Here is a 9505-nt window from a genome sequence, read left to right as displayed (position 1 = left end):
TATATATGTGCAGTGGAGTGTGTATGCTTCGTTTGTACGTTGTCGATATGTATCGGAAGGTATGTATATGCGTTGTTATGTGTGTACAGTTGTTTTTGTACGTATGTATAGTGGGATATGTATGTACGGCGGGGTACGTATGTACTTCACCGTGCTGTGTACTATTGTTTCGTAGTGAATTGCTACGTTACACCTTTTCCAACTTCTAAACAACCATACAGCAAATTGTCCCACTGCGGCGGTGGACCACATAGAAGAGATTGAAGTAATTAGAGACGGATTAATCATCGCACGCAGCAGTAAGCTAGATATAGAAGAAAATGGAGAAATGATTACAGCTAATGGAACCCTGTTAATTACATTTGAAAAATCTCTTACGATAAATGGAGAGAAATTCAAAGCAAATCATCAGATTGATATTGAGCTCCTAGCTCCTAAGAAAACTATTTTAAATGGGACAAGTCAACAAAACCACCTATCATTGTCATTCCTTCATAAACACATATTCGAAATAACGAGCGAATGCAAGAGATAAAAGGCGTTCTTGAAAATAGCAAATGGATGTGGTAGGGCGAAATTGCAATACTCACAGCAATCATAATAGTAGTATTGTATATGAAGTTAAAGCCCAGAATTATCAAAATAAAAACTGACACTGACCAGCCTCAACATAGTTTGTCAACGATGAACATTGCCAAAAGCAAAGAAGATATTAGAGCCCGCTTGGAAGCAATTGTGGCTAAGGGCAACCACATTTGATGGGGAGGGTAGTTAACATATGTAGTGGAAGGTGCCACTTGACACCAGCAGCAGCAGCAAATGTACAAACGTGGGAACGAATGCATGTACGTGACTAAATGTGAATACAAATGCAGCGTCAACCATTTAGCTTTAAGAAATTAGAAAATAAGAAATAGACTTAAGAAGTAGCATAGGTAGAATAGAATATGAATATTCAAATAAAGCCAGTCCTAATTTGACAACCAAAAACATCTTATACTACAATTGTGGGTGAACCTTTTTTTGGATCGGGGCACCCATTTGGACACGACAGCCCGAAATCATTGGGAAAACTCGAGGCAGAAAACAACGACAGGAAATCGCCAAATATTGGACGACGCTTCAACTGCGAGCAAGGACGGTAAGTATTTTATGAAGGAAAAATAAGACTATGTTCAAACAGACACCAAATTGGCAATTAAGAAACTTTCCACCAATTTAGACCTTAATTGTTACCCAATTTATCATAGAAAAATTCCAATTATTAATTGCCAATTAATAATTAATTGGCAATCAATTTGTGTCAGATTCTCTATGCAACCCTGCTAGGTATGTTTAGTTTTGACTTGGAGGTATGTTTATTGAACAAAGAGCAATCAGCTGTTTGTTTCTGGTTCTATTTTACAGCTGATATTCCACCAGGGATGGAAAATTGAATTATAAAACTGTACCTAATTTAAGGAAAACTTTACCTAAAAGTATTTAGATAGATGTATCTAAAAAGTCAATATGTTTTTCTATATAAAGAAAAATAGTAGGATAACAATTCCCATCATCGTTGCCATATCCCTTTTGGTACTCACATTAAACCAATGTTTGGCTATGAAAAGAATCTCTTCGAGCAGTGCGAGACAAAACTATTTTGTAGAAAAGGTGAGTCACTTTCCTCCCAGTTATTTCCGCCTATCTGGCGAAATCAACTACAGTTGCGTTACTTTGACCACCCTTCTGTATCATTGGTATGCCTCTTCACAAAGGAGGGAAGCTATTAGACCAATTGCCCGCACAATAAAATACGTTGAAATGTCAGTAAAAATAAGAACTGATTTCCTAAGAAACTATTTGGCTACGTTCCAAATGTACCTAAAATTGTTTGTATTTACCGAATGTACTTTCAAACTAAATAAAGGTACGATTGTAACCACTTTTCCACCACTAGCTAATCCAACAGCTGATTTCGTATCGCTAATTGTATTTTTGTTAAAGCCATTTCATACATTAGTTATCATTCTTTACTAAAAGATATCTTTCGCGGTTGAATAAGTTCCAACGACAAAGTTATAAGTTGCTGCACATGGGGTATGTGTCCTTCGCAAAATTACGGTGGATGGCCTAACCCGAGTGTACATTTTTTATATCGCAATACATATTTTACTCCATTTTCAAATCTCTAATAGTATTTTTTTTCCTTTCTCCAGCAGATCCATTCCACTTCAGATCAGCGGCAGTAACAACGCCGGCAATAACTGGAGGTCACCACCACGCCACAACAAAAGCGGCCACAACATCGCGCGAAAAGCAAGTAACAACAACCGCCACACCAGCGACTTCAACAACGCGCGATGGCAACAACAATGCGCGACAGTAACGCCAACGCGCACAATGACAACAACGTGCAAAGGCAACAACTACCGCCACAGTAGCGGCTACAACAACGCGCGGAACCAACACCGCGCTAGCAGCAACAACCCCCACAGCAGCGGGTACAAAGCGCGACAGCAGCACCGCGCCAGTAACAACAACCGCCACAGCAGCGGGCAACAACACGCGATAGCAACAACAACGACAACCGGGTGCAACAACACCGCCATATCAGCGGTTACAACGCACTACAGCAACAACAACCGCCACAGCAGCGTTGCAACAGTGAGGAGCAACAACGCGCCATAACACCCAGCTACAACCAGTAATCACCACAACAACACGAGCAACGACTACAACAACAACCGCAGTGCCCCATCAAGGCCTGCTACAACACAAGGGTGAGAAAATTCGGTGCCGCTTGCACTCCTCTATTAACTTCTCCTTTTTTAGCAGATATATCCAGCTGAGGGAGTCGACGTTCAGCGTATTGGTGTTACTCTCGCTGGCGCGTGTGTCATCTGTTGGTGCTTGTTAAGTTTTTTGCACATGCGCCTGCAGAGCTGGGTCCCTGCTCGGGCGCCATTTATGAGGTGGGTTTTGTCGAAGGCTGAGGTGAACTCAGCCGATCCAGAGTCCAGCGAAGGTCCCACTAACCCCCACTAAATAAAACATACTATTTTCGTGTATTTACTTCGAACACACACACACACACACAGCGCTATAACTAGAGTGCCAACAACCTTATGTCCGAAGAGAGAGAGAGAAAGAGAGAGAGAGAGCGCGAGGTGACGTTCGTTGTCGTCGGACGGTCGGGTCGGAGTGGATGACGATGAGAGTGCCAGCCGTACGGCGGACGATTCTCAGGAGCGGCGGAGCAACGGTGAAGGCGCTAGCAGCGCGACGGGTGGCTCTTGGCAACAGTGAAGGAACGGTTGAGCAACGGTGAGCACGCTAGCAGCACGGTGGGTGATTCTCAACAGCCGTTGAGCAACGGTTGAGCAATCGGTGACCAGCGGCGGCGGTACGGCGAGTAATTCTCGGCAACGGTTGAGCAATCGGTGACCAGCGGCGGCGGTACGGCGAGTAATTCTCGGCAACGGTNAGCGGGTGATTCTCAACGACTGTTGCGAGTAATTCTCGGTAACGGTTGAGCAATTGGTGACCAGTGGCGGAGGCACGGCGAGTAACTCTCCTCAACGGTTGCGCGACGGTGAGCGGCGGCCCGACGGGTGATCTTCGGCAGCGGATGTCTTCTAATGGCAACGGGTGGTTCGTATTGTTACTCGGAGACTCGGCAACCGATGGCGCGAAGCGACCTAGCAAGACTCGTCAGGTACCGCCGCTCCCATAATTGCACACTACGTGAGTAGGGGCTGGAATAGGGGCGGCGGTAACCGCGGATCGGCCAACCGGAGACGATTTAGTGCGTCCGAAAACACACCACTAGACGCCAACCGATTGGTCGAGCAGTGCCTGGATTAACCAGCCGAAGACGATTTAGTGCGTCCGAAGACACACCACTAGACGCCAAGCGGCTGGTCAAGCAATGTTTGGGTTGACTAGTCAGAGACGATTTAGTGCGTCCGAGGACACACCACTAGACGCCAACCGACTAGTCAAGCCCAACGCTTACCTAGCGAGACTGACTCGACTGCGCACTTGTTCATCCTTTTATACCCGTTGCTGCGTATTTGGTTTGAGAATTCGTCGTGTGCGCTGTCCTGATGGTAGCTGGCGAACGAAGTGGTTGGTATGCTGCTAGCAGTGTTTTGCCTGATGCTGTATGAGTGTGCCGAAGAGTACATATGTACAGTGGAGTGTGTATGCTTCGTTTGTACGTTGTCGATATGTATCGGAAGGTATGTATATGCGTTGTTATGTGTGTACAGTGGTGTTTGTACGTATGTATAGTGGGATATGTATGTACGGCGGGGTACGTATGTACTTCACCGTGCTGTGTACTATTGTTTCGTAGTGAATTGCTACGTTACACCTTTACCAACTTCTAAACAACCATACAGCAAATTGTCCCACTACGGCGGTGGACCACATAGAAGAGATTGAAGTAATTAGAGACGGATTAATCATCGCACGCAGCAGTAAGCTAGATATCGAAGAAAATGGATAAATGATTAGAGCTAATGGAACCCTGTTAATTACATTTGAAAAATCTCTTACGATAAATGGAGAGAAGTTCAAAGCTAATCATCAGATCGATATTGAGCTCCTAGCTCCTAAGAAAACTATTTTAAATGGGACAAGTCAACAAAACCACCTATCATTGTCATTCCTTCATAAACACATATTCGAAATAACGAGCGAATGCAAGAGATAAAAGGCGTTCTTGAAAATAGCAAATGGATGTGGTAGGGCGTAATTGCAATACTCACAGCAATCATAATAGTAGTATTGTATATGAAGTGAAAGCCCAGAATTATCAAAATAAAAACTGACACTGACCAGCCTCAACATAGTTCAGTAGCGGCTACAACAACGCGCGGAAGCAACACCGCGCTAGCAGCAACAACCCCCACAGCAGCGGGTACAAAGCGCGACAGCAGCACCGCGCCAGTAACAACAACCGCCACAGCAGCGGGCAACAACACGCGATAGCAACAACAACGACAACCGCCACAGCCGCGGTCACCATAGGAGCGCCAACAACGCCGCCATAGCAGCGGCTACTGCAACGACGACAAAAACGCGCGGAAGCAACAACGCGCGACCGCAACAACAACCGCAACAGCAGCTGGGCAACAACGAGGAACAACTGCAACCGCCACAGCAGCGGGTGCAACAACACCGCCATATCAGCGGTTACAACGCACTACAGCAACCACAACCGCCACAGCAGCGTTGCAACAGTGAGGAGCAACAACGCGCCATAACACCCAGCTACAACCAGTAATCACCCCAACAACACGAGCAACGACTACAACAACAACCGCAGTGCCCCATCAAGGCCTGCTACAACACAAGGGTGAGACCTTCGGGCCTAAAATCCGTTTCTAAACAAAACTTAATTTTGAGAAATTAAAAGTAAGCCAAAAAAAAGAAAAGAAGAAACACAAAATCTTTAAAAGTAGAAATTTGGGAAAACTAAGCAATTAAAAGTAAGCTAAAAAATTACAGACAATAACAATGGAAGAAACCCAAAGTATTTAAAATTAGAGTTTTTGAAAAAGAAAAAAAAACTAAGAGATTAAAAGCGAGCGGAAAATTAAATGTAAACGAAAGTAAAACTCAAAGGAAGTTAATAATAGTAATAACAAAAAGATTTTTTCCTTATTCTTATCTGTACGTGTATATACTAGCAGACCCGACGAACTTCGTTCCACCTAAAATTAATTTTTTTATTGAAACTTTTTAGTCCAAGATTTTCACCAACAATTCACGGTCATGATTTATATGCTAATATTATGGTTCGGGGGTCGGAAGGCATACTTCCAAGGCAGTCTTAAATAACCAAACGAAAATATAATGTCTGCGAAGAAGTTCCTGGAATTTCCCCAAATGATCTGGCATTTTACATCACGGTTAATCGGACAGCGAAATAAATTTGAAAAATTTGTTCCTCTTCTTTCCCTGGCGGAAACAGTTATCCGGTTCGATGGTGAATCTCTCTTCAAACTTTATAGTATAGCTCGTATCGTTGTTCACAGAAATCCAGTGTACATAGACTTATTTCAGACGAAATGCCTTATCATGGAGCGCAATAGTTCTTTTGGTTGATTTAACGATGATCGTTTGAGATTGACCCCTGGTGTCCACGAATTAAGCTTTAACCCACACTTATATTGGCAATTCACGCCCATTGGGCCAATCGGAACACACGGGAGATGGACGTACTCGGCCGTACAGCACGTCGATGTAATCGGACATGCATGCCACTTTTTCCACTCGACGATTTTTAGTAAAACTCGACTCCAGAGCAACCCGGCATCTCTTTTTTGTAGTGGTATTGTCCCTCGCATCATAAATACGAATTTTTAGTAATAAAGTATATTTTGCTTTGCTGCCTTTATGCTTTAGTGCACATTTAAGATACCTACCCCAAAGTACGCATCTGAGACATTATTTTTAACATTTATAAGGAAACTGATCCGATAGATGCATTCAACATACCTGCACATTGGCGATACCTGCCTTAAAAATTGTGCAACTGGTATCAAATATAAACGAAAGTATTAGTTTACCTGCACTAGCCCTACAATTACCTAATTTTACAAGCTTTTATTTATTTTGCTCATATCGCAGAACATTGAAAATGGCTATCAATTTATGTAGTTATATAGATAATAACATACCATTCGAAAAAAATTTCACTTGCATTATTTTCTACGTGATAAGTGCTTTTCCATTATTTAGTTTCGTAGGTATTCGGATACCTTCCTCATTGAAGTGGTAAAGAAAATTCGCCTAAGTGCCTTTTTCGGTTAGGTGCACAAGTTTTTCGTGCAAAGAAGGATGTGCATTTAAGCAAAATATACTGTAACTCGACTCCTGAGCCACTTGGCGGGTACATTTTTTCACGGCACTATTTTCGTTTTCTCATCATGCATGTTAGGAATAACTCGAAACTATCCAGAGACGCCCTTAAACACACAGATTCAAATAGCCCCACTTCTCTCCATGAGTATGCCATTGCATTCGTATATCCATACCATGTTCGAGTTTTTTAGCCTATAACTATCCTTGGAAATTCTGCAGTAGGTGTCCGAAATTTCACAAAAATCGGTTCAGCCGTTCTCGAGCTTTGCGAACACAAAAAAAACGGCTTTCAAAATATACATATATTAGTATAGATATAGGTGAATACCTATATACATATATCTGTGGTCATAAGCAATAACCGCCTAAGTCGACTTAAGAAGGGATTCAGTTATATATGCCATCGTTTTCTGCAACTACTATTCCATGTGTATGTGAAACTTCCATCTCGTTAGCTAGGCTATTTAAAACGTTATAGATGAAAATATTTGGGTTTCCCCATAAGGTTAACATTACAATCCAAATCTTTAAAGCATTTTTCCCGAACTCCGGTTTTTCGACTTAGGCGATTATTGCTTAGTACCACAGATATATAGATGCATATACATAATAATAATAATAATAATAGATTGGCGCTTACACATATGTTAGTGTTTGGCCGAGCTTCTCCTCCGATTTGTGGCGTGCGCCTTGATGTTGTCACACAAACCGGAGGGACCTACAGTTTTACGCCGACTCCGAACGGCGATTGTATTTTTATGAGAAGCTATTTTTCATGGCAGAAATACACTCGGAGGTTTGCCATTGCCTGCCGAGGGACGACCGCTGTTAAGAAAAAACCTTTTTTTTCTATATTTTTGCTGCTTGATGTTGCTTTGACCAGGGTTTGAACCCAGGCGTTGCGGAGTGGAAGCGCGCACTGCTTACCACTCCACCACAGCGGCCGACATATATATATACATAGCTATATATGTGAAACCAAGGTTAGGCTTAAGTAAAACAATAAAACCCGAACATAATAAATTCACCCCTGAATAATTTTGTTAAATAAAGAAAATGAAGAAAAATCTAGAAGCATTTAAATAAATAAATAACACAAAATTAAATTAAATCAAATTGAATTAATTTAAACTAAGTTAAGTTAAATGAAACTTCAAGCAAGGTTATTAAAATTAAACAACATTAAGTTAAGCTAAATATAACCAAAATAACTACAATCTCTTAAAATCTAAATAACCTAATTTTAAATAAATAAATGAACAATAAAAATTATTTTAAATAAATAAACATTTAAAATTGTAATTAAAAAGATGACCACAAATCTATATATATAAATTAATAGCCGTTTTCGTTGCTCGGAGTTAACTCAAAACCTACTGCATTGATTTCAGTCAAATTTTCAGAGGTTATACCTTGCATATACGGTCCTATTATAGGCTACCAGAAAACTCGCTAGGTGGCGCTGGGGTCGAGTTATTTATAAAACTCGTATATATGAACCGATTTCGTTCAAATTAAAGACGTGCGCTACCTCCATGATCAGAAATATGTGTGTTAAAAATAGACCCGCCGGGTGGCGCTGGAGTCGAGTTAATAAAAATCGTATTTATGAACCGATTTCTTTTAAATTCAAAATGTAAGCTACCAGCATGATGTAAAATACGTTTACCAAAAATAGACCCGCTAGATGGCTTTATCAACCGATTTCATTCAAATTCAAATTATAAGCTACCTGCATGATGGAAAAAGCATTTGCGAAAAACGGACCCAATAAGAGCCCTATTTATGAACCGATTTTTTTAATGCGAATTCGAAACCTTTATTACTTTCATAATGATTTTTTTTCATTCGAAACATATATATACATTAAAGTGGTCCAATTTTTGTATGGGGAAAAAATTTTCATTCTAGAAAACGTTTTAGTTAGTTAGTTCGTTTTTTCCTTTTAATATTTGTAATATCTATACCAACGTTCAGTTTTCTACTTCAACAAATACAGGGTGCTCGATGACCTTGAAATGTGCTGCCGGATCGCTGCGAAACTGACAAAAATATTGATGATTTTTATAAAAAGGTACTGTTGCCATGACAACTGGAACTTGTGATATTTTTTTAGATAATTTAAATTTGAAATATTCTTAGGTTACTTAACCAATTCTTTGATTAATATAAATACATACACAATACTTCTAGAGTAAAATATGTGCATCATGAGCATCTTCTAAATGTATACATAGAAACGTAAGGTTTGGTACCAGCACTCTTTCGGCAAAAAGAAAAATTTTTGAAGGTGCCCCAAACATTCTCTTGGAAAATTTTTTTTTGGACCACTCTAATATACATACATGCATAAAATGATAGCCGTTTTCGTTGTTCGAACTAAACTCAAAAACCAGTCAAATGTTATACCTTGCATATATGGTCCTTTAATAGGCTACTAAACAGCACGCTGGTGGCGCTGGAGTAGAATTACTTATAAAATTCGTATTTATTAACTGATTTCGTTCAAATTCGCAAAGTTACCTGTATGATAAAAAATTCGTTTATAAAATCTGATTGAAATTCATAATGCGTATTCATGTCATGACAAGCATTGGTTTTGCAGAAAAAGGACCTAATGTATTGGGCTGCAGCCGAAATATATAGAAAC

This window comes from Rhagoletis zephyria, unplaced genomic scaffold (genome assembly GCF_001687245.7).
Source record: "Rhagoletis zephyria isolate East Lansing unplaced genomic scaffold, Rhagoletis_zephyria_1.1 Rzeph_scaffold_01593, whole genome shotgun sequence".
NCBI classification, from domain to species: domain Eukaryota; kingdom Metazoa; phylum Arthropoda; class Insecta; order Diptera; family Tephritidae; genus Rhagoletis; species Rhagoletis zephyria.
This window is presented reverse-complemented; position numbering follows the sequence as displayed.